Genomic DNA, 27470 nt, shown 5'->3' with positions numbered 1-27470 from the left:
TGGAATTGCAGTTGGTATGTGATTGCAATGTAATGGTCTGATGCTTGTATTCAAAGTTCTTTGATTGCATAGTTGTGGGGCATGCTTTACACGACCCGCACTTGAAGTGACCTATGATTGGTGGTAAACTCCAGAGTGACCGAATAGTTGGTTCAACCGGGTCCTCAAGGAAGGAATGCACCACATGGTCCTTAATGCTCATTGCTTTCTTAAAAGAATGCATCGGTGGATCAGGTTGGTCAATCTCCGTGGATATAATGTTCCAGTGTTTATTGATGATCTTTTTCACTGCATTACTGCGAGTGGAGAATGTTGTAACACATATCATTTTGTTATTTTGGCGTGATGTATTGGGATGTTTGGGTGAGAGCAGAGTGTCCCGTGGGTTGTACCAGGCCCTCTTCCGGGCCCTCTTTACCAGGCGTTTTGGGTAACCTCTTAGTATTAACCTGGCCGTTAGGTTCTCAGACTCTGTAGTGTAGTCTGTTCGTTTTGTGCAGTTCCTGCGGATCCGCAGGAACTGTCCCACTGGGAGATTATCGCGCAAGCCGCGCGGGTGGTGGCTACTGTACCTCAGTAGAGAATTTCTTTCCGTTGGCTTCCTATATAGGGTAGTAAGAAGTTTATCATCTTCGTGGAAGATTTTCAAATCGAGGAAGGGTATCTCCTGTGTGCTGGACTGCATGGTGAACTGAATGTTATGGTCACACTGGTTTAGCCATTGGTGGAACAACTGGAGTTGGATAGTCTCACCATTCCAAATCATCAATATATCGTCAATATATCTCTTCCACGTATTGACATGTGCCAAAAACGGGTTGTTGTTGAGGACGAACCGCTTCTCAAAGTTATCCATATATAGGATCGCTAGATCTGGAGCGAAGGCAGCCCCCATCGCGACTCCTTTCGTTTGTACATAGTACTTTCCTTGGAAGTAAAAGAAATTCTTTTTCATAGCGATGGTCAAGAGAGCTATGATAAAATCCGTAGGTACCCTTGTTGGTGCTGGTCTTAGATCCAAAACTTCCCGCATAACCGCCAGTGCAGGCTCCTGCGGAATGCTGGTGTATAGCGAGACAATATCACAGGTGACAAGTATCTGCTCACTTGGGTTGAAGGGTTGTTGGTCAATCATTGCAATAACTTGCATGGTGTCTCGAAGGTATGTTTCTGTTTCTTCTGCCAATGGTTTCAAGAAAATGTCTATGTACTTACATAGAGGTTCCAATAGTGATCCGCAGCCAGATACTATAGGGCGACCTGGTGGATGTAGGATGTCCTTATGTATCTTTGGTAGCGTATAGATGGTAGGTAGTCGTGGATGTTGTTGATTCAGATCCTATATATGGATAACTTTGAGAAGCGGTTCGTCCTCAACAACAACCCGTTTTTGGCACATGTCAATACGTGGAAGAGATATATTAATACACGTGAGTTTAGATTTATTTGGAGTCATCACCCACCTCCCTCTCTTTAAGTCAACTCCACTGTTGACCTTACTGTCGCTTTTAAATTGATTTTTAGGTGACTTTCACTCCCACCCGACTTTGGAGCCTTCTATGCCCAGATGCCAAGCTGTCACTGAATTGATGCTCTCTCTTTTTCTGGTAATTATGGCAGTCATATCCATATCCAGTCCTGCAGCTGAATTTTCGCTTGGCACTACCCTTTTTTAATTCCCACCCATATCTTTGCATAGGTGCCTACCTTCCCCGGTTCACCATCCTCTTTGTCCTGAGGAAGACCCCACCTGTAAGGAATTTATCTACCTACCTTTGAAGAGGGGTCGAAACGTCGACATCCCATCATGCCAGTACCCTCAATAGTGCGTTGAGCACTGTGGACTTTCACTTGTATATGGCTTTTTGGCAATAATATTTAATTCTGTCAATGAATGACTCTTGAATATTTGGCACGACACTAAGGTGCCCAGCAATTGACTTGTACCATTGTTATGAACTTGTTTATGTCACTTATCCTATTACCCTACCCAATTCGTCACTCCCTCCCCTTCCCCGTGGCACCCCGCACTTTTGTAAATAGTGTGATTTACCTTATGCATTTATGTGCCTGTTCCTAGTGTGATTAAATAACACTATGGTTCTGCCTTAAAATTGTTGCAAGATTTGTTGTGTTGATCTTTCTCAATTTTTATGCATGCTCTGGGACCATTTCTATTCCACTGTGTGTTACCCAGGTCCCAGTGATTATTGGGTTTGCCCTTAGTTCTAGGGCGTCTCTAAGGGTCATTAAAAGGTCCTCCTGAATCTCCGACCGGAATGTGCTGTAAAATTCCAAAGGGATGGAATGAGTACCTGCTGCCTTGCCGCTAGCCAATTAATTTAATGCTGTTTCTACTTCATCCCAGACAATGGGTGCGGCAAGAACCGTATTTTGATGATCCGAAATTTGTACTGTATTGAGTTCATCAATAAAAGCACTAAATTCGAAATCTGCAGTGTGGGAGGTGACTTCCTCGATATATAAGGAGGAAAACTGTCAAAACCCCATCAGGGGTATCACGAATAACCCCCAGAGGGTCCTGAATCCTAGTAATACGGTTAGCTAAACCCCGCTGCTGAAGCCGCTTAGCGAGGACCCGGCCAGATTTTTCACCATACTCGAACATTGTCGAGCGGTACTGCATATATTTAGCCGCAAGATCATGGCCAAAAAACTCAAGCAGGGGGGTTTTGATTCATGCAACCTGCAACTGAATAGGAAGTATATCACCACCATCCCTAATCGTGCTTGTAAGCAGAACCTCAGCACTACGTAGTTCATCGATCCGAGCCTTAGTTTGTTCCTGTATTTGCTTCTGACGAAAGAATAAGAAGCTTTTGGTCTCACCGCGGACTGCGGCCTTAAATGAGTCCCAAACTATGTTACTAGGGGCTGAGCCTCTATTAATATTCAAGAATTCAATTGCCCAAGGTCTCAGATGGTCTAAATAAGTTGATTCGAGTAACAGTTTTCTCTCAAAGGTCCAGGGTCTGGGGATTCTTGCAGCACCCGTTGTAGTACAATTAATAATCAAAAGATTGTGGTCCGATAATTCTGGGAAAAATAGCAATTGATGTAGTATCTGCCAGTTGATCTGACACAAAGAAATAATCCAAACGGACCATTTTCTTATGGGGAGCAGAAAAATATGTAGAGCCGTCTATATCCTTACAATAACGAAACCATAAATCAATCATAAAATGTTCTTGCACGAGGGCTTGCAAAGCTCTATAAACTCTAGGCTTTTGACCCACGTAAGTCTACCCTCCGACTATGTTGAAATTGGCTGATAAATTAATGTTAAAGTCCCCACAGAGACAAGTAGGCTGGGGCCATAAAGCCAATTCAACGTTTAAAAAATCTAAGAGTACAGGGTCGTCCAGATTTGAGTTATACACAGTGCAAACTGTCAGGGTTGAGCCGTTAATCAAGAGCTCCGCGATTGCCCATCTCCCCCCGGTATCTTGGCTGGATCTTAAGCATGAGCCTACCCCACGTTTCAATAAAATAGCCACCCCCCTTATCATAGAGGTCTGGTGAGAACACACTATTAGGTCAAACCCAGGAATTTTAAGACACTCTCTATTGTTCCAGGGAACGTGAGTTTCCTGCAGACAGAGTACCTCTAAGTGGAGAGCTTGGATAACCCGTGCAAATAAGGCTCGCTTCTTCCCACTATTCAGGCCACAAACATTCCATGAAGCAATAGAAATTTTACCCGATGCCATTGAGCATTTTAAGAATAAACATTACAATTATGATACTTCTCTGATTTAATCCGTGATTACCATGATAGAAAAAATCTGTTTCAAGCTTATTTTTTGAATGCGCCCCAGCCCCACTCACCCAACCGCCCCCCACTCATGCAAGACTGCCCCCCATACCCGCACAACCCCCCAAGCAAGTCAGGGACCGAAGTCCCAGTGATGGAGAAGCTGGTATGAGCAAGGACCCCCCAGAGTCGCTGCTAATTTCACACAAAAAATTCCCCCCCCAAAAAAAACTGTAATGAGATACACCCCTCAAGAGAACCTTAGCCCGTCTAATAGCTGAAGAGAAAAGAAGAAAAGATATATCGTTATGGACTTAAAGTTACATACAATTAAATTTGCATTTATTGCAATGTGTCCAGAAATGCTTTGGCATGGATTGCAGACTCAAAAAATCTAGTCTGGCCTTGGTGGATAATTTTAAGTTTAGATGGAAAAAGCAAAAAGACTTGAGCCCCCTGAGACTGAAAAGGGGCAATCAGCTGGCGGAGCTGCCACCTCCGCTCTACCGTGGCTGGACAAAAGTCCGGTCTAACAAAAAACTGACAGCCTTTTCCAAACCTTTGCCTATCAGGCCTGGCTAGATCATAGATCCTTTCTCTAGCTAAGAAATTATGTAGGCAGATTTAAATGGCACGAGGTCTGTTGTCTGTCTGGCCCAAACGCTGCTTTGGTCTAAAGGGGAAACGATGGGCACGTTGGATCTCCAACCGCCAGTCCCATTCCTTCACCTCTGGAAATGCTTCTGTGAATAAGTCAATGACAAACTGACGGGTGTCCGATCCTTGCGTGCTCTCAGGAACCCCCAAAATTCTTAAATTGTTCCTCCGTGCCCGGTTCTCCATGTCGTCCAGTTTCCCTTGAATGTCAACCCTCTGTGACTGGATTGCATCTATGGTGGACTTTTGAGTAACTAGATCATCTTCGAGCGTAGAAATACGAGTTTCTGCCTCCGTGACACTAGATGCAATATCAGTACAGGTCTTAATTACACTACGCAGAGAGTTTTGGACCCTGCGGCACGCCCCTTGCGCGCGGGCACTTTCCTGTCGCGTCTCCTCACGGTGTGCCATTATTGTTTGATAGATTATAGCCAATGTCATTTCACCAGGAGGCGAGCCAGTTTTGGATGCCAGAGGATGGGGCGCTAGGTCTTGAGAAGTGCCATGGGTACTGACTGAGCGGAAAATGAATAGTCCCAGGCCAGTGAACCAATATTTGAGCCAGGATCTTGAGATGCCTTACGAACTGTGGGGGGACCTCTAGAGATGCCAATAGAATTCAAGGCATCGTTGGTTCGCCAGTCTCCCATATCGCTGCACTCATCCTCGGTCCAATCTTTGTCCAACCCATTGTCCTCAACCGAAGAGCCCGTATGTTCGGACAGAGAAAAAAAATTATCTCCATCTATATCAGCATCAGCGCCTACAGAGGGAACAAGAGTCTGCTGTAATTCAGTATGAGGAACATGGGATACTGCCATTTGTGAACTAAGTGCGAGGCCTAATGGGACTACATCTCCCAGCATCGCCTGTGATGGTAAGCCCAGACCCAGAGGAGCCTCTGTACATGGAGCCACCGCCACCAAACTGTCAACAGGCTGCTCCACATCAGTTTGCAGAGCCGCGGCCAAAGATGTGCTCCCATCAACACCTCCAAACACCGCAGCGGGAGAAGGAGACGGAGAAACAGCATCCGTGTCACCAGCTGGAGGGTCAGAGTCTACAATGCTTGGTGTGGTTGTGTGTGTGGTTGTGTGTAGTTGTGTGTGTGTGTGTGTGTGGTTGTGTTTGTGTGTGGTTGTGTGGTTGTGTGTGTGTGGTTGTGGGTGTGGTTGTATGTGTGTGGTTGTATGTGTGTGGTTGTGTGTGTGTGGTTGTGTGTGTGTGGTTGTGTGTGTGTGGTTGTGTGTGTGTGTGTGTGTGTGGTTGTGCGTGTGGTTGTGACTGTAATACTAAAAGCATCTCAAAATAAAGGAACACAAACATCGAGTTTGTGGAAAAAGAAAGCACGTTGTAAGTCAAACGGACGCAGCAAAGCATTAACACAACAACAAAACAAACAAGATCACTTAGCGAAGACTGAGTGCTGATAATGGATACACACAGCCCATCATCTTAAGAGTTCGATTGCAGCCAATGTGCACTCAAACCTGCCCCCTCCTTGTGAGTTGCACCCCATATTTCATGAGTTGTAACTGCTGCACCCACCATAGCGCTTTGAGATCTAAAGCGCTACATAGGTCTAATCGATTAACCAGTCGCCAACATGCTGTGCTTTTAAAGAAAATGTGCCAGAAGTTTCCAGCTTCCTCATCATGTCCTCATGAAAGCGCCAACAAAAGGACTCCCTGAATGGTGCAACGGACATGAACGTTGTCCAGTTTCACAGTAACATTTCCTTAATGTTCTTTAAGTCACAAAACAGTAATACTAAAAGCATCTCAAAATAAAGGAACACAAACATCGAGTTTGTGGAAGGAGAAAGCACATTGTAAGTCAAACGGGCGCAGCAAAGCATTAACACAACAACATGTTCTTTGATTTTTGATGTTTTTTGAACGAGAACATCAAAGGGGCACCGCGAAAGTGATCGCGGGCGAAAGGTAAAGTGATTGCGGGCGCTTAATGAGCATGACGAGGTTTGTCAGCCTCTGCTCTAAGCACGGGCACGCGCACATGCACTGTAGCTCTAGGCTGGCCATGGTAGCATTTTTTGAACCCTCTCAAAAAGTCTCGCCAGACCAGCGCATGTGCTGAGTCAGGCGAGACCTAAAAAGGGAATGGTTAAAAATCTTAATATCTAACTGTGACCAACGTAAAGCCTCCCCTGATCAGTTAAGGATAATATTCCCACGTTTGTACTACGGGGCACCGTCTGACTGCCCACCTCTTCAAGCACTAGAGTCAGGGGGTTGTGGTCACTAAATGGGCTGTATAAAATATTAAAAGAAAATGTGGACTAGCCCAAAGAAACCGAAACAAAGATGCAATCAATGATCGTTGCACATCCCCTGCCTTTATAAGTTGGGGGAAAGTGAGAGTTACAGGGATAAAACATCTTATCTAAGGTGAATATTAAACCATAAGTATTTAAGAGACTGTTCAATTCAAGGTCTTCTGAAGAGTGCTCCATATGCAATCATTTCATGATCGTACATGTAGGCAGACTTTGCGAGTTCTGTGAGGAGTCTGGGCATAAATGACAGTTAAAATCTCCTGTCAAAATAGGATTCTCCTGGGGGAAGTCTTCTCCCTGTAATGATTCAAGGAAGCCCCTTAGGTCTGATGGGCTTGAGGCCCCTTGCTTCTTCCTTTTTGCATTATGAACATTAATTAGTGTCAGGTGGAACGATCTTCCCACTACTAATTTGAGGCCATGGAGTACATTAGAGTCCCATTTCAAAAGCTTCACAAACCCAGAGAGCCCAAGGGTTACAAAGATGATCAAACCTCCACTCGCTCTTCCTAATCTGGAACCCTCTGCCAGGAGGAAGGAAGGTCTTGTAACTCTCAATAAAAAAAATATTTTCAACCTCCCAGGTTTCCTGAATACAAATAATATTAAAAGATCTAATGAACTGAATGCACTTGTCGTCTGCGTATCTTTCAGCTAGTCCAGCCACATTCCAAGAGATAAAACATAGATTTTACCCGGTACCCTGGTTATGGTTTGAATACAGAACTGTGGATACCTCAAGCTGGTCTTTGGTCCCATTAGATGGTGACCTGCTAGAATGATGTTCTACTTGTACGTGAGGCAGTAACTCAATATTTGCCAATACCTGTATCAGAAGTTCTGAGGGCGGGTCTATGACTTTGCTCTTGGTGGCGCTTTCTGACAGTCAATCTAGATCATTAAGATCCGCCAAAAGGGCATAGGGATTGAAAATTGTCTGCAACCCTCCCAAAGCAAACCCCCCCCCCCCCCCCCCCCATGGACTAAAAGGTGATTTTCTTTTTATAAGGGTTAGGAGCGGGTCTATAGCAAAAACCCAATGGTAATGGTTTAATACCGGAACCATTGAGAAAAGACTGAGATGAGTGCCTCAGGATGTTTCATGCCAGTTCTGGATGTCTAAATGTGACGATCACCCTCAAAACAATTCCTGGATGACCCAATTCAGGAGACCCTCCTAGCCATCAGAATGTACCTGTGGTCTGCCACGTTAAATCTAGTATGTCTGCCTAACCAGTGGGAAACTTTATTGATTAATTGATCCGTGGTTTGGGGAGCCAAGTCCTGGAACCCCTACCAGGACCAGACTATAAGGACAACAAGCTGGGCGGAGGTCAATTACTGGTAAGCCAGGGCTGTTGGTGGGAGTTGGGAGTTCCTTTGCTGCTTCAAGGGTGTGTGGCACAGGACTTTGTCCTATGAAGTCTGTTTGCTTACGTCCTACTTGGGGGTTGAAACATCAGGAGGGAGCATTCAGGCATTCAGGTCTGTGGCTCATAGCTCCCACTGCCATAGGTTTATGAGTAAGGTCCTGACCTCTCCTTGGATTGTTTAGGAAGAGTGTCTCAGTGCTTATGGCCTGCAACTGTAGATTTGGGGAGGGGGAAGCTTTATTGATAGTGGACAATGCACTTTCGACTCTATCCAGTGTGTCTTTGGAATCTGACATAAGTTTTGTAAGTTTATCCCAGAACAGAGTCAATAATTCAGCCAATATATCACAGATTTTTCACTTTAAAGGGTCCCAAAATGACTCTGTGCCCATCAGGTTACTTCTTACGAGTTCCTTTCCTGCCCCTTCCATGTATTTAGTGTCTTATCCAACTTTTTGGCACTGCATTCCCTCTTGATTGCTGAGGGCGCAACCAAATCCGCGCCTTGTAAGGTAACTGGGGTTGTCCTACCGTTGTCAGAACCAGAGTAGGAGATGCTGGGGCTAAAGTCCTCTAGGTCTATCAGTGCCTCCCCTAAGACAGGCTCCTGTGAGTTTGGGCCAGCCAGGTGTAAAGCTTCGCTAGGTGATGATAGAGAAGGGTCAAACAGATCCCATAGAAGGCCTCCTCTCTGCCCTGTCTATTTACTTAGAGATGTCCGACACCGATTTCGCTAGGAAAGAGTCCATAGTCGCCCACTTTGAACACATGGGGGTAATAACGGGTACAACCTTCCTCTTCCCCATTCTACCCAAGGAGCAGGGAGCCCACAATGAACCAGAGCGCAGGGCAGGGACCAAAACCACACTGTGTAAACAGGTTAATCACTGTGTTGACTGCTGTTGGATCCTGTAGCTGGAAGAACATCTAGTATCGATGTCAGATTACACCTGTGAATTTGAGGGGGGCGAAAGGTTGCATGGCCACCAACATGTACGAGCCAAGAGAGTCGGCCCAGCCTTCTCTGGGCACAGACGGGCCTGCTCTTGGCCTGGTATTCGCACACGCACATGCCGGGGAGTGTCCCGCGCGGCCGGAGCCCAAGGCAGCATTAATGCGACTCCGTGCGCGAGAGTTCTGACGTGGGCAGCAGCGGCGGCCACAAACAAACTGAGGCTTGTAGTCCGCTCTTCAACTCCTGTTCGGGCTTCCCGCGCAGCAGGAGCCCAAGGCAGCCTTAATGCACCTCCGGGCGCAGGAGTACTTGTGTGGGCGGTAGCGGCAGGAGCAAACAATCCGGAGATTATTATCCTGACCCTCACCTCCTGTTGGGGCTTCCTGAAGGGAAAAGACTGAAAAAAGGTGCAGAATATTTAGTTTCTTTAGCCACTCATTTGACCCCACTCTCCCCCTCCCAGCCCACATTGCGCACAGTATCACAGTTCCCATATCCTTTTTAGTGCACTTCGCCACTGCTTTTAACTAGCTGAGGATCACGTGAAGTGAGCGCTGCAGCCACGAATATCACAGGAGAGGTACAGTAACATGGCGGCAGTACTGTAACACTGCCTGCATCCGAGGGAGGCAGCCTCTGGTGTCAAGACATTTACTGTGTTGCTTGGCTATACCTACTCACTCGCTCAGTGTAAAGAGGCTATGAGGCTCCCAATGCCCAGTAGCGGCTGCTATTGGCTTGGGGTGCTGAGGCGGGCGGGAAGGAATTTTAAAAAAGAGGACTTACCTAGAACGACCAGCCGCTGCTTGTCCTCCATCCTCTTCATCTTCCTTCTCCCTGTCTCCTGTCCCGGCTGGCAGCAGGAAGCACCTGGGCACACAAGCTCCCCTGAGTCAACCACAATGCTTCAATGCAGCATTGTGATTGGTCTGATCGCTGTGGACCGGCGCCCAGACGGAGACAGGGAGCCTGTGCATGTTCTTCACCAGGCAGTATAATGCAGCCTGTTGGGGAGCATGCAAAGTGTGCGTGACTGTTTGGCCGGCCCAATAGGGCCAGCCAAATAATCATGTGCACTTAGGAAGTTTAAACCACTACTCCCCCTGGTCTGGCCAGCCCGCCCCGCCACTGACTGCAATAGGGAAAATTAAAATGATAATAACAATTCGTTATAATCATTTATTTTCCCTTTTGAGTGGTGGGGGTGATGCTCCTTCGCCTTAGCGGAGGAGCCACCAGTGGCAATGGCTGCCCTTGTGGTCTTACATGGTGCCATGTTAAACAAACAGGGTTCAAGGGGAAGTTACTTTCCAAATATAACTGTTTAAAAAGTTCCACCACCCTTGGTTTCAAGAAAGAGATACCCCCACAACAAAGATGCAGTGCGCTTTTGAATGTGCTGTGGTATGTCTATGAAGATTGACACAACTTGTATGTTAAATCTTCTGTTGGAAAGATTACGTATATGTAGAACTAATGTGTGAGTATACGTACACAAACACGTAGCTCTCGAATACGAATGTATAATAAGATATAACGTCCCCCAAAGAATAAAAGGAATACCGTGGCCATCTACTGAAAGGCAATTGATAAAGATTTTTTTTTAATCTCTGTGACAGAAAGTGTTTTGTACAGCGTGAACAGCCGTGTTTTCCTTGTTTTTCGTGCCAGGGTGAATGAATTATCAACAGGGCATAAAGTGAGTAGGTGCTACGTTTTTGCTACAGGGAGTAGTAAATATTGTGACCACAGTTTTATGATATGCAGGGACAGCAACTGACTGGAAGAACATTAACAACGTTTGCAAGTATATTTTATTTATTTCATGTAATGCATTACTAACTGCATTCTTATGCATACTATGGCAACCAGAAGAAAACTGAACAATGCTGAACTGGAACCATGTGCCTTTTAGCAATGATAGTAAGTGTCTAGGACCACAAGTGAACATTTGTGTGTGCACCACAGGAAGGGCAATAGCCAGCGCTTAATTCGGGAGGCCACTGCAGCTTGCACCACCAATTGCCCCTGTCAGTGCCAATGACAAACCCAACACAACTACTAACTAACCATCACACTGCTATAAGTGTGACAGCATAGACCATTCAAGACCCCCAAAGCTATATGAATGGCCTGGGTGGCAGGTATGTTTTATTCATTTTACTGTGTATATAATTAATAAACAACCAGGTGCGGCTCCTACGTTGGAGCAAAGGAGCATCGCCTCACTTAGATTACCCCCAAAGAAGAAAAATAGAAAGGTAATTAATTACCATTTTATTTTTCATCCTTCCATCCTGAACCGAGATTCAGGAAAGGGGTGTGGCTACTGCTGAATGACAGCAGCAGGAAGGAGGGTAGGCTGTTTGTACACTTTTCAAAGTGCGCATGTCCCTTTTGCTGGCTTTCTTGCCACGGCCAGCCAGATATGTGCAATTTGAAACCTGTAATCCAGCTGTTTTAAGACTACTGGTTTAGAGTAAGGGCAGGCCTCCAGGACGTTGGCGAGTGCTGAGTGAGGCTGCTCCCTCCCATCATGGCACTCGTCTCACAGCATGAGAGCAGCGCCAGGAATGGTGCCCCTACTGCAGCATCAGAAGATGTCTGGAGTGGAGGACGTCGGTTAAGCTAAGTTTTATTTTTAATATTAATATTTGTGTGCTCGTTCACCCCCCTCCCTGTAGATGTCACCCACCACTGTAAGGAAGGTGAGCACAATAGGGAAGGCAGAGGCGTAGCTGCCATTGGTGCACCAGGTGTAGTGTCACCGGGACCCGGAGCCCCGAGGGGCCTATTGAATTATCATAATTGCTGTAGTTTACTACACCAACGACAGTCAAAGAGGCTATTTTTTTCCTGCTTGCACCAAGGCCTACAGCATCCTTTCTATGCTCCGGAGGTCACAAGCAGGACAGCCGAAGGCCCGTAAGTCTCTACTGTGTCCCTCAGACTACCCTACTTCTGTAACTTGGGGGTTCACGACATGTTTGTTGCACTATGCAGGGCCGGCTCTAGGGCGATGCGACCGGTGCCACCGCACCGGGTGCTGGCTTCCTGGGGCGCCGTATTGCAAGTTAATTATGTTTTTAAAGCACCTGCTGCAGCGTTCCTTTCATCGGCAACTACCAGGCCTCACAAAAAAGTCAAAATTAAATAACTCCTGTGATTAATGTTCTTCCTGGAGAGAGATCAGCATTTTGTACAGTTGAGGTTTTGACTTATGTGAAGTTAGTGCAGAGGGTTAATATACCTGCTGCAAAGAAGGTGTACCAAGTAGATTACAGTGTGGCGGTTACTGCTTTTAAATGAGACATCCTTTTGTTACTTGCAGTTTAACTTAAAGTCCTAATATAGAACAGTGAACTATTAAACTTTCATCATAGAAAGTCAGACACACTGCAAAGTATGCATTAGAATATTGATTCATTTTGCAGAAGGGTACGTTTGGCTAGAAATCGATTCTTATTATTAAAGAAAATTCCCAACTATGCTGTCTCTTTTTTAACTTTGAGTTTGTGCTTCTCCACACCAAGCACTCTTAAACTATACTGCCCACCAGTATGGATGACATGTGACTCCTACACTTTTAGTCCTTTGGCTTGTGTAACATTTCTTATACACTGATTTACACACGTATGATTGATTGTCTCTGTGTAATGTGTGTGTGATGCAAAGTGCTCTGACACCCTACACTGTTATGAATGGCACTATGTAACTAGTTCAGTGCATCTGAGAGAGAGTGGTTATGGAGACTTGGTCACTGTTATAGGGTGCTAGTGAGAATCTGTGGTGGAGGTGGTCATGGGGGGGGGGCGCCAACAAACATTGTTGCACAGGGCGCCACCAGCGCTAAAGTCGGCCCTGGCACTATGGCGTCCCTCGTGGGGCAGCACCTGCAACCCATGCTGCACTACTTCAGCGCAGGGAACTTAACAGTAGTGCTCCAAATGGGCCACCTTATTTCCACCACATTCTAGGCTAAGGATGTGTTCGGAAAGAGCAGTGACAGGACATGATACTTCCTGTCTGAGCGTCTATAGACTCATCTAACTGTTGCTGCTTTCCTTTGTTCTGGTAAATGAGGTTCATTGCAGCTTTTCTGAGCACTGTTAACATTAGCTGATTAGCAGTGAGAGGCTTAATTGCATCTGAAAGGGATTTCTGCCCTCTCTTCCCACTGGGCTGTTTTAACCCTTAATTGTCTTCAAGAAACAGCAAGAACGCCAGAAACCAACTTTTATTTAGCATTTCACAACTCTCCACTTTCGTGGAAGGGCAAAGGATACCATCATCTATCTGTGCGTTTTTTTCCAAACAACAGCTGCTTGCATTGTGGGACTTGTAGTTTTGCTTTTAACAGTTTAATCACGAGCTTAAAATCCCAGCATAGAAGTGCTAAACGCCCATTTGCCAGAATAGATAATTACTGGATGAAATCTGTTTATTTAATTCAGTGGCTTTTCATCTTTATTAATCAAGCCCATTTGAATTTAAATTTATAGATTGTCCCCAGACGAAGGCCAGTAAGCCGAAATCCATTGGGACTAATGATGATAAACCAGTAATTATGCATTCTGGGAAATGTAGTTCAAGCATTTGGATTATGAAAACATTGTGTTGTGATGAAACAATTCAAATGAATATTGAAGACAATAATTGAAGCATTGTGTTTTATTAAACATTGAAAGAATGGCTGAAAACCTCACTGAAGGACCATTAACCTGTGCCCGGGGGACGTACCCCACTTGAATGGGGATGCAACCAGGTTGATATTGATACACTCCGGTTCAGAGAGTGATACCCTGGAGCACGGTACACCCCAATAACCCCCCCACTGGAAACAGAGAGCTGTGCACGCACTGTTATTTATAGCAGTAGTAGAAGGAACATAACATGCTTCTCTCACACATACAGGACAGGTACATCATAGGTAGCTAATACATTAGAGAGCAAGTGAGAGGCATTTAAGGACTGTTGTGAAATTTCCATAAACATAAAAGAAGTACAAAACATCTGGAAGAAACAGCCAAACCTCTTTAGGAATGTACATACATTCATGCCCTCATGTAGGATGTTGAACACTCACCTAACTAGTGTGGTACTCTTTATCAGTGGGTTCCATGTTTTGCACTGGGAAGCACTCATGAGTGCTACTGTTCAGGGTTTGTGCAGTCTCCTAGCTATGGGTTTCCTAGTTTGGGTGTATTTTGTCAATTATGTTGACATTTATTTTCTCCCTTTTTTTACCTGTTAGACTTATATTAAAATTGTATGTAGGTGAGCTAAAACAGTTACTGGTGTCTCCCCACCACAATATTAAACACAGAGGGCAGAGAATGGACCCCCACTTGTCTTATCTTTCAACATGCCTCAGTGCTCGAATATTGCCCCTATGGGGTCAGGCGTATTCCCCAGTAATATAGGCCTCTCTCATAAAGGACTGTGAAATATCCCTGCTCAATGTGAAATCTTTACAGGTATAAGAAAGAGGGTCAGAAGGGCACTTAGACCTCACTCCTTGAAGGGGCCTCACAATGTGCTGTTAGCGAGGCTGTTAGAATGTGCAGCATGTTTCACACTGTGAGTCGCTGTAAAAATAGTCTGCTGTGTAAAACGGCCCATGACCACGATGCCAGGCCGCACTCGCTGGGTGTGGGAAGTGAGAGTGCATAGGCCTTGAGACCGTGAACCACATGTCCAACAGCAAAGCATCTCCTGCCTCGCTATCTGTAACTCAAGGGGAGTGGTAGTGAAGCAGTGGCGGCCGGGTCCCATAATATTGAACAGCCCCATCCGTGTTGCATCCTGTCTGGAAACTCAGCACAGTGGAGGCTGAGGAGAGCAGCACTTAGCTCATCCTGGACCGCCTAACCTGCTGCGAGGGTTGCTGACTGCCATTTTATTTGTATCTGATGTGTGAACTTTAACATATAAAGTTTATTTTGTATTGTTTCACTTTCATATCTTAGATTATAACACTGCACTGAGAGGCCTTTATTAGAATTACTGAACCACGCCATTTCGGCTGTGACATTTTTATTAAGTAATGACTCGAGAGGCATGTCAGTTGTCTTGTTTCTCCCATGGAGAAACATTAGGGCCTATTAAACCATACACAAGAGAGATTGTTGTGGCCTGTGTATTGAGAGGTGGTTGTTAAATCGTAGGACAGTGCTATTGGAGTAGCCCAGCCTCAATCTAAGTAGGTATGCTCTAGACAGGCACACAGATAGCCCCCTCTCTCAGAAAGGTTATAGATGTGTACTCACCAGGTGCTGTGCAATCCCAGGCTCGGTGCTGCACCAGTTCAAAATGTTGAGGGCCGCCAGTGTTGTTGCATGTCTTAGCTTGAGTTCATCCATGAAGTATGTTAGTGAAACGGTAACTCCCAGCCCCTACCAGTAGTAGTACTGTTCATAAAGGCTGGACATTGCATAAGGTGCCTCTGTTTTTGCTGTCTTATCCAAGCATAGGTCCCTTTGTAGTGCCATCAGCCTGGCATCCCGTGGTACTCCCCACTACCATCTTAGAAACGTTACTTCATGACCAAATCTACTCAAGCTCTGCTTGCGCCTCAAACCTCCAATAAAACATGCATTTATTCCCAGGAACGAACAACTGGAACCTTTCGTTTCCCAATAACATACATGACAAGCACACATGAATAAATGGTCCACACACTATTTTTAGGTCTCGCTGAGCCCCAGCGCTTGCGCTGGCTCGGAGAGACATTTTATAGTTGGTATTTTCAAAGTGCTGCCGTGGCCTAAAGCCTCAGTGCACGTGAACGTGCACGCGCGCAGCACTATTTTTAGGTCTCGCTGAGCCCAAGCGCTTGCGCTGGCTCGGAGAGACATTTTATAGTTGGTATTTTCAAAGTGCTGCCGTGGCCTAAAGCCTCAGTGCACGTGAACGTGCACGCGCGCAGCGCCATGTGTCTTTCCTCGGCAGCACACGATCGCAATCGCGATCACTTTCACTTTCGTGGCCGAGGAAAGTGACGAAAGCTTGTTTGCTTAAGCTATCCATGAGAGTGCATTTGTTTTGCAGCTGTCTCCCTTGCGTGCTTTTCTTTCTCACCCACGTTGCGCTCTCTCCCATGTGCTTCTCTCCCTCCCTCACTCGTGTTGGTCTCGTGTCCGTGTGCATCTCTCCCACCGCCCTCACCCCTGTTTCTACCTTTGCCCTATGTTCTCTCCCTCGTATTGCTTTTCCCCTGCTGGTAATGTTGCTTTCCCCCCACCCGCTGTGATTGTTCACCCCATCACTCCCAACCCGCTCATCTGTTTTAAAATGTTTATTTATAAAAAGCGCTTTTACACTTTTTTTTAACCAAAAAAAAGCTTTCGTTCTACATGAATGAAGCAAACACAGGAACGTGTTGTGCATTATTTAATCTTAAAAAAATATCACCCCGTTTGATTAAAGTATTCTAATATATTTCCCCTTTACGTGTGGTTCCGATGCACCAAGTTCCAGACCCATAGCTTTTTTATTTATTTATTTTTTAGCATTTTGCCATCCAGGATGCGACCACTCCTATATGGTGGTAAATTACTTTATCCCTGAAAGCTGGTTGTTCTGATTGGAAGGTCACCTTCCTTCAATTCTGTAGAGGTGTTAATGCTCCTATCTGGTGAATGCTGTCTTTCCGAAGAATTTGCAGTAAAATTCGGAAAGCGGTTTTGCTGTAAAATGTGGTAAATGTGGTAAACAGATAAATAAAAGCTGTTCCGAAACCGCTTCCTCTAACCAATACTTTACAGCCTAAATCCTTTTCTACATTCACATTCATTCCCCAACTACTTATCAGAAAATATATTTACGATTCTTGGGGAAGGGGGGTGTAACCCCTTGTCTAAGCTGTTGGTTGACACTGTCCGATGCACACCTTGCTAGCCCCGCCCACTTCTTGAGGCCAAGCCTGTATGTGGTTTGTACAGAGGGAAGGAGGCCTGCTGGGTAATGTAGTCCTTTGGCCACCAATGTCCTCTGTGACCCAGGGTGGCCAGGAAGCTCCGGCGTGGGGATGTTTGGAGCTCAGAGCTGGCCCTTGGTGAACCCTCCTTCTACTCCCTCGGCTCCTCGCCGAGTTTTTGTGAACATTCCTGCACGGTGAGCTCCAGGGTCTTCAGGCCACATCACCCAAACCTTCCCACACACCCCTTGCCACGCCCTGCGTGTGCGCTTTGTGAGTCCTGTATTCTCGCACCTGCCTGTCTTGCATATTTCAGTTTACGCCTGGGTTGTGGTTTGCATTCTGTTGTTATATTGTTGTTTTGATTCATTTTCCGACTCATAATCCAGAGGCGAGGCCACGGCGCGCCGCACCTTGGAGCTCTGCTGGGCTGGAGGTGGGTGAACTCAGTGTGGTCTGTAGGGAGAGGTTGGTGGAGTTTGTGTGAAAAATAGCTTCTATCGGGTCGAGCTCACGGGTTCTGGCAAGGTGACAAATAACAGGTGTTCTGTTCAATCCGAAAGTGAAGGAGCCGTAAAGATGCCGTAAAATATGTTTTATCTTCTCACATTTGCTGTGTGTCACAGAAGGAAGTCAGAAGTCGCTTTACAATTACTTTTCCTTCTCTGGCTGCAGAGTTCCAGGATTTTGTAAAGTGAACTGTCTGTAGGATATCTGCTAATAAGTCAACTGTACAAACAGTTCGAAATGTACTTCAGTAGTTGTGAAAGCCTATTTTTTGTACTTCTGTGTGATGAAAAAAATATTTTAATAGAATGAAAAACAAATCAGAACACTTTGCTTGGTGATGTGCAAATGATAGAAAAGGCTTTCATTTATTCCTGGATTCTTTCTGTCCTTAAGGTGGTTGTTCTTTATTTCTTGGTTGTCTTTTATAACTCTCCCTAAACCGGTGCATGTTATTAGTCGAGGTCTCTCTATTCACCTGCTCATTAGTGGATCTTTGCGGTTTATGTTGGTATTCGTGTACTAATACCTTTCCTGCCTGTACTGCAGGTTGGTGTGCACTCGTATACAATGTGCCTGTAAGTGTTTCAGGCCTGGCTCGTTCCAGACATTTGTATCCGGATGAGCGAAGGGCGCGTTTGGGCGGGGCAATGCAGGCCCAAGTTTGGTCAACGCTGGCGGTAGCCTACAAGCCTTATGTTTGCATCCTGTCTTGTTCCAAACAGGCATACAGCGCGAGAAGAGCGGTATTGTCTATACTCGTGGGCCCCAACCCTCACAATGTCCAGCAGTCCAGGCTTCAACCCAAGGACCTGGGTGTCGCGCAGATGGGACAAGCAGCTCAAGTTTAAGGAGGACCCTGGTACCGCTCCCACGCCTGGACATCTTTGCAAAAGGAGGGCTGTAAACAGCTGCTCTGTATTTCACTGAAAGCGCTGCCCCCAGGGCAGGCGCGGATTCCCAGCTGCCCTGAGAGCAGAACATTAATTGTAATAGGGCGCGCTGTCCCTGTGTCTGCGTCATCTTAGGCCAGTCTTAACTTCTTTTTTTTGATTTCAAAAGAATTTATTATTTTAAGGGAGTAAAAACAAGCATAGAATACAATCAAGAATGATACAAATGATATCAGCTAAAAGACATTCAACCTGGTAAAATGAAAGTTAAAACTGAAAAACACCTTACAAAGTTCATTAATTTGGAAGTATCAGAGGAATGCATTGAATAAGGAAGAATCAATGGATAATCAGGAGACGTATTTATCAAAAGTATCATCATCATATATTAACTTAGGGATGAAGGGAAAGAAAGGAAAGAAAGCAAAGATAGAAAAAGAAAGAAGAAAGCAGAAAGACAAGATGAGAAAAGAGAGAAGGATTTCCAAAGGATTCACCCAACAACAACACCATCATTAACCAGGCACATCAAACGGGTATTGAGCCACCAAACCCTCTGAGGCTCTTTGCATATACGTATCTAGAGTCAGCCACACATCATTAGATATAGACGGAGAAAGGTGAGCATGATCAACTGACGTATGAGCACTACGCAGAAAAGAAACCCATGCCCACCAAGTATGATAAGAGACTGAAGAAAAAGATTTCCACTCCATGAGAATTACCTTGACTGCTATAGATAGTAAAAGATCCAATAATTGTAATTCCATGGCATCTAAGGGCAACGGGACCGAGGCAGCCAACGGACCAAGAAGAATTAGTGGAAAAGAGAGTTGAAACTGAATATCAAAGATAAGCATGAGATGTTTGTGAACTAGACCCCAAAATGGTTGGAGAAGAGAGCAGTCAAAGAACATATGTTGGAAATCACCAGGTGCTAGCCCACAACTCCAACATCGATCATCGTCCATGAGATTTAGCGCGTGTAAACGAGTGGGAGTCCAGTGAAGAAGATTAATAGAGAAAAACTTAGATTGCATTAGTGAGGGGGCGATTTTGTTACGAAGAGAAAGCTTACCAATATCTTGCCATGTGTCTGAAGAGATATGATCAGTAACACTATGATCAAAATGATGTAGCCATTTTTGCTGTGCAACAGTTTGGGTAGGAAGTGACGAGGACGACAAAAATTTATAAATCTTAGATGCAACATGACCAGACTTAATCCATAAGTGAAGAAGCATAATCATAGGGGAAGAAGGCTGAAGCTGTAATCTAGCAAGTGCTACTTTTATCTTAAGAAAAGTGTAAAAATCTATATTAGATAAAGAAAATTGCTGGGCCAGGGTAGAGAAAGGAAGAGGTTCATTTTGGGAACCATACAAATGTTTAACAAGCGAGATACCTTTCCCCGACCAATAAGACATCAATTCCGGATCAATATTAATCTTAATTTTGGAATTGCGCCAAATGGATGACCATCTAGTTTTATGCAACGGAATCGCCACTCTCATATCAATTTTACGAATTGCAGCAACAGTATCCAAAATAATAGATCTAGAAAATGGAATGAAAAGAGTATTTGTGGTTAAGAAAGAGGCAGTTGGAAGAGGAGAGGCCAATTCCTGTTCTATTAGCAACCAAGCTGGAACATGCATAAGGGGAGGGGAAAACCAGAGCGCACCTTGAGAGGCTAGAAAAGCAGATTGATATTTCCCCCAATCAGGAAGATTACATCCCCCCAACTCATAAGGTTTCCTCAAGAATTTATAGGCAATTCTAGCCCTTTTATTATTCCATAAGAATTTGGAAGTAATTAAATCAAGATCATGAAAGAAGGCATCAGAGAGCTTGACTGGAAGCATAGAAGAGACAAAATTAATAATAGGTGTTATCATCATTTTAAGAGTTTGGAGCCGATCCCACCAGGAGATATGCTTCGGAGACCAATTTTCTAAAAGATGCCGCACTTTAAGAATAGTTTGAGATTCATTATAAGTAACCGTCGCATAGAGGGTGGAACAAAAATAAATACCCAGATACTTTAGTTGCTTAGATTGCCACTTAAAACCCGCCGAACCCATATGAGAGGAGAAGCAGTAAGCATTTAAGGGGAACATTTCTGTCTTATCTCTGTTCAGTGTATAACCTGAAACCTTTGAGAAGGTGGAAATGATCTCAGAAATAGCCGGGATGGCACGCACAACATCATCTGAAAAAATGAGAACGTCATCGGCATAGGCAGCTACTTTTAACTGATGGGAACCAAAAGAAAATCCCATAATGTCTGGATGTACGTCAATCAGTCGGAGAAGAGGATCAATGGACAACAAAAATAAAAGAGGAGACAAAGGACACCCTTGTCTAGTACCCTGGCAAAGGTGAAAAAAAGACGAGGTAGCCCCATTCACTCTTATATTAGCCCTAGGTCGGGAGTAAAGAGACATAACCATACGGATAAAGGAATCACCAAGATTATGTGCACATAAAACAGCTCGTAAAAAAGGCCAGGAAACCTTATCAAAGGCCTTTTCAGCATCAAGGGCCAAGGCCGCCGCCGGAAGATTGGATCGCTTAGCAGCACCTAGAATATGACAAAAAGTACGGATATTATCACGCGCAAGACGACCCTTTACAAAACCTGTCTGGGAAGGATGAACCAATTGAGGGATAAAGGATTCTAATCGTCTAGCTAAGATTTTAGCAAAAATCTTAGCCTCCATGTTAAGCAGGGAAATGGGACGAAAATTCTTGGGGTCTGAATGATCCTTTCCTTCTTTGGGGATTACTACAATAGTAGCATCAGCAGCAGAGCCAGACACAGAACCATCTTTGACAAACGCATCAAAGACCGATTGAAGTTTCGGAACAATCACAGATAAGAAGGTCTTATAAAACAAAATAGGGTACCCATCAGGGCCCGGAGCCTTACCGGAACGAGTGGCTTTTATTGCGGAAGTAATTTCATCAGAGGTAATCGGGGCATTTAATGAATTATTATCATCCTCCGGTATAGCTTCCAACGGTACTGTCTTCAAAAACTCCTGGCACTGTTCAAAAGACGCCTGCATAGAGGGGGTATATAAATTATTATAGAAATCGCGAAAGACCTCAAGAATTTCTTCAGTCTGAAATTTTCTCTTACCAAGATGGTCAGTAATAGAAGAGATTTGGGAGGATTTATTAGAAGATTCCTGAAACTTTAATGTAGCTGCAAGAGTCTTGCCCGCACGATTTTTTAACAGCAGCCTCTTAGATTTCTGAGCCTGAAAACCAATATGCGCTCTCTTAGTGACAATAGTATTATACGCATATTTTAAGTTCTTAATAGATTGTAAGCATGACCTATCCTTAGACTGTCGAAAAAGATCTTCCTGGCATTTAATCTCATCCGCTAAATCTGTGAGTTCTTTTTTAATGGCAGCGTTTCTCCTGGACATACACTTAATGACCTGACCACGAAAAGTGCATTTAAAAGAGTCCCAGAGAACAACAGGAGAGCTTACTGAACAAACATTCTCACGGAAAAACGTCTCAATATCATTAGAAAACTCTCGAACTTGGGAAACATCATGTAAAATTTCCGTGTTTAGTCTCCAAGATCTAGACCTTACCCGAGGGGCAAAAGACATAAGTGTGAAAGTTACCGCGGCATGATCTGAAACTAAAATGGGGTGAATAAGCGGAGATGAGGAAGCTTGAACAAGAGAAGAGTGAACCAGAAGGTAGTCAATACGTGAGAAGGACGAATGAGGGGAGGAAAAAAAGGAGAAATCACTGCCAGTGGGATTGTGAAGACGCCAAACATCCTGAAGATGGGTCAGAGAACACATATTAATCAATTGTTTATGTGCTTGAGGGGGACGAAAGTTAAAGGCAGAATTCCTATCCAAAATAGGGTCCATTGGTAAATTAAAGTCACCACCAACAATAAGATTGCCAGAATGAGGTGTGTCATTTAGCTTTTTGGTGATCGTTTTCCAAAAAGCCGGATCATCCTTGTTAGGGGCATAGATGTTCATGACAAAGAGAACAGCATTACCATCGGACACCTTAGATAGTAACCAGCGTCCCTCTGTATCCTGTTCAGAGGAAACGATAGACAGACCAGAATGTTTAGAAACTAAAGTGATTACTCCATTCCTTTTACCACTAGCATCCGAACAAGCAACATCAGAAACCCACTCTTTCTTCAGAAATAACGCCTCCCTAACAGAAACCTTTGTCTCCTGAAAAAGGACGAGATCCGAAGAAAGAGATTTGCAATAATCTAGAATCTTCGACCTTTTAACTGGATGATTTAGCCCTTTGACATTAAGGGAGAGTACATTCAATCCAGACATAGATCTAATAGCAGAAGAAAAAGATATTGCACAAATGATATATGAACTACAGCCTCCAAGAGACCTCGCCTCCAGACACTAGACATCAACACAACACCGGGAGAATCCCAGGAGGAAATCCAAAGAGAGAAGGAAAAAAGAGAGAAAGAAGAAAGGAAGAGGATAGACAGAAAGAGGGAGAGAAGGGCCAACAAGGAAGGTCTGAAAAAGACCGAATTCATACAAGGGGGGACATGGGAATGAGCAAAGAGCCCAACATGAGGAATAGAAACTATCAGCATAAATAGCCCCAAAACAGAACAGAACAGATTATGCGTTATTATAAAAGAAGAACTGTCTAAAGGATATGAACAAGAATCAATTATCGTTCTGGAAACAGTACATCATATAAATCTATACAGGCGACATGATAATCAAATTTGAGAGAGAGGAAACACCTAAACAGGATCATAAAAAGTGTAAAAAGCAAAAAGAGAGAAAAAACAGATGTAAACAGTAATAGCTGATACAAAAAAAGAAAGAGCAATAATAAATAAAGTACTAAATAATACAGTCAGAAGAAAGTAAGTGAAACACAGGGGAGAGCGGCATATAGTAACAGACTAATGTATCAAACAATAAAGTCTTATGATAGATACATAATATAAATGAGATTATCCATAAAAATGCAAAATCTATAAATAAGCTAACAGATAACTGTCCACAAAAACATATTTCTCGTTGCACTCCATATAACTGAGAGAGGTGAGAATATCTTAAATATAGGAACATGGAAGAGAAGAAACATAGGCCTATCAGTTACAAAACAGCTAAAAAATTCCGACCTATTCGAGAAAGACACTTAATAATAATAACGATACAAACCAATAAATGCTATAATAGTGACATAGAGCTAAACACAAAACTCTAACTATAGCAATTAATAAGCAACAAATACTCATCCATGAATCAAATATGTAATCAATACATTAATAAACACTAACGTACTCCACAAATATGAGACAACCACAGACGATGAAAATCATGCACATAACCAAAACAATAGAAGATAAGAACTCATACACTAGGATAAGAAACGGACCGGGAGCTAATATGCGGAAAGACAATTTGGGAAGGAAAAGAGTAAAAAGGATGGCACCCGCGCAAAAGTGACGTTAAACCAACACGAAACAATACCACAAAATCTTGAAAGGGTCATACAATAGAACTAACAACAAAAAAAGACCAATGCACCATACCGATATGGAGGGACCACCAACAGCCGACAAGAGCACAACAAAAACAATGGACACTAAGACCACCGTGCAGGACTAAGAGAGACTAAGCTCAATAATACTGGCAAAGAAAAAACACATAGCAGTATGCATAAGCGCCTCAGGTGCCAGCAGAACCAGGATCAAGCGAGGCCTCCATTTGAAGTTCCATCTGAAGCTCCATCTGATTATCCAAAAACGAGACCAAGTCAGCAGGTTCATCGAAGATTCTAGAGCGACCTTTGAAAGTAATGCGGAATTTTGAGGGGCCAGCAAAAGAAAAGGGGATATTCATCTCCGTTAGACGCTTCCGCAAATTAAGAAAACCCTTCCTTCTTATGACCGTGTCTCTGGCAAAGTCCTGAGAGATTGAGATGCGATGACCATTCCACGAAACAACTCTAACCTTCCGCATATGAGCTAGAATTTGTTCTGTATGCTGATGACGCAGTGGCTTAAAAATTATCGCCCTAGGTTGCGTAGCAGACTTAGAACGAAAAGTGGGAACACGATGTGCACGTTCCAGCTCAAAATCTCTTTGGAAGGAAATTTGCAATGTAGAAGGAATCCATTGATAGAGGAAATCAATCATAGAAGACGCATCCTTCTCAACATCTTCAGGAAGCCCAAAAATGCGCAGGTTAGATCTGCGGTTACGATCTTCTTGCTCAGTGAGATCCTTCCGCAAAGCAACCATTGATCGCTCAAGTTGTGAGAGAGATCTGGACTGCTTTTGCATGGAATCCTCTGCGCCACTAATACGTGCTTCCGTGTCCGAAACACGAAGAGACAAGGCCTTGAAATCATTCCTGATAGCTAACACTTCCACTTGCAATAAGTCTGTGTTGGTCTTGGTAGACTGCGCAATTTCATAGACCTCATTAAGGCGCGTCAGGATAGTCTCAAGAGTGGGACTAGGGTCTTTTTGCGGAGATTCAGGTGTAGGAGATAGCTGTTTGGCCCTTTTAAGAGACGCTTTAGATTCCTTTGCGTCTTTAGCATTTGAAGACGGGCCCATATTCGCGGCCATAGAGCACACCACCTCAGCAGGAGTACAGAACACCACTCCAGACAAATTACGAGAAGGGAATGCCAAGTGAGGAAGGAAAACCTCAATATGTCAAAAGGGAACGAGCAAAAATGGATAGCGCACTCTTAGCAAGAGAGCAGAGAAATACTAAAGGTAGATTCCAGGGACAGGGAAGGGAACCACCTCACAAAAATATCCCACCTTGCAGGTATCAAAAGGGGTCCTACCAGTCAGGGATGACCCAAAGGCCGGAAAGCATTAGTCAAAGAAACCCCACTAAATGTCCTTGACGGAGTTCCTGACAGACGATATCTTAGCAAAAAACGCAAAGATGAAACAAAAATAGGCAGTAAGGCAGCAGGCAGAGAAGAAAAAGCAATATGAGTTGAGGAAGTAAAAAAAAAACGTCACCAGTATCTGTTTAACTGCATTCCTGGCCCTTCTGTGGCAATGTCAACATCGCGCTGAGGAGAAAGCTCTCATCGCACCTGAAGAGACAAAATGGCGGCCGCTCGCGAAACCACCGAGCGCCGTCAAACAGGAACCAAAGTGCGAGTTCCAGCAGCCTCAGAAAGCAGGAAACCCTCTCCCAGACATCCGTGACATGTTCTTATCCATGCGGCCGATATCCGCGATGACCGGGGCCGCCGAAAACAACCGCTATTCCTCCGTGGGCTCCAGCTCAGCACGGAGCTCAAACGCAAACCGCCATATCGTCGCGGCGCGCAAGCCACGCCCCCCAGGCCAGTCTTAACTTCTAAACAGGGCTGGCAGGCAGCTGCAGATAGATTCCCTTGGAATGGTCCAGTCACAGCGATAGAAAGGCCTTCTGGGCAGGTGTGAAGAGGGGCAGGATGCTCTGAACCAGGGCAGAGCCTCCAAGCTGGAGAACATCTGACACCTGGGCAGGTGGCGACAGAGGGGCATCAGACTGCATTCTGAGGGGTTTTAAAACAGTGTTAGTAGTCAGGGGGGTCAGTATGTCAAATTTCTTCTCCGTAGCATATATGATTGTATGTATGTGGTACTTCTATAGCGTGAACCTATCCAAAAGGTCAAGGGCTGGTAGGACAGGTAGCTGGTCGTTGGATTAGTAATGCGCTGTGACATATAGTGCTCTTTCAAGAGGTAAGACACTAAAGCATACAAAGAAGTGATGTATGACATGCTTGAATTAATCTCAGCCACTGCTAATCACTTGGGCTGCATCCCACCATTTGCGCTGCCGTGGCAAGACTATTAGTAAGTGGGCTTCAAAAAGCCGACCACAGCTTTTTGTGTGGCCTAGAGCGTGCGGTTACGCGCACAGTTACAAGCACAGGTGCCATCTGGCTTTCCTGTCTCATCATGGCTCACTAAGCGCATCGCTCGTGGGCACCCTTACAGCCCGCGATCACTTTCACGGCTGCGCTGCAAATGCTTGTTTTTATTTCCTTTTAGCGCACGCGCGCCTCCTCACTCGCACCTCTGTCCGTCATTGCTTCCTTCCTTCCGGCGCCTGTCACTCCATCTGAGCACACTCGCTGAGAGTATTGGGCATCCGCTTTTAAGCAATGCTTGTTTTATTTGCCGATTGCTTTGGTGTTAAAATAAAAAAAGAACATTCTCATTGTATATGTGGCAACGTGCTCCATAATTTGTATTTTCTTGTCCCATAATTTTGCCATTCTTGCCACACAATGTTTTTTAAATGCCGCAAACTTTGTGTGGGGCCCTTATCACACATTTGGACACACTCAAAAGGGGGATGTTACGGAGACAAGTTACCAACCCCAAACTAATTTCTGGACGTGGTCGCCTATCGCCACCTGCAGGCCAAAACTATCATTTGTGTGCTGTAATCATATGTAATCGCCACAAGAAAGATCTGAATGGCGTCTGTTGATCGGGTTGAATGTGTGATTTTAAGGAGTTCTGCCTACAAAAGGTATTCCCTGTTCTTGTTTCCAAACATCCTCTCTTCATTCTTCCCTGGTTTATGTCACCCTTCCATGTTCCATTCCTTCGTTCCTTCTTACATGTTCGCTCCCTCGCTTTCTAACACTCTTCTCCATCACCACCGCGTTTCTTAATTTCCAGCCTGTAGTTCCCCTTTCTCATTTTCTAGCCTTCTCTCCGTCACCATCTCTCTTCCCCCTTAGACCTACCATCCTATCCTCTCTGTTTCATCACTTTTTTAATCGGGGTATCTCTTCTTTTTCTTTGATGCTCTCCCAAACTATTTTCTGTCCCTGTCGACCCAATCTACCGCCCTTTCACACACTCGCATGAAGCGCCTTTTCTCACCCTCTTCTGCTCCCTTGACATCTCTTTCTCTCCCTCTTAGACCCTTTGTTCTCGCTGGTCTTTTTCATTCCAGACTCTCTTACCTTGCTCACGGGCTCTCCCCACTTTTCCTCCCCTCACTCTCCCAGAATCTCCGCTCCATACGTGAACGAGCCAGGACATCATACATGGTCTCACTAGC

This window comes from Triturus cristatus, chromosome 7 (genome assembly GCF_964204655.1).
Source record: "Triturus cristatus chromosome 7, aTriCri1.1, whole genome shotgun sequence".
Classification (NCBI taxonomy): Eukaryota; Metazoa; Chordata; class Amphibia; order Caudata; family Salamandridae; genus Triturus; species Triturus cristatus.
The sequence above is the reverse complement of the archived record's forward strand: the minus strand, read 5'-3'. Positions refer to the sequence as shown.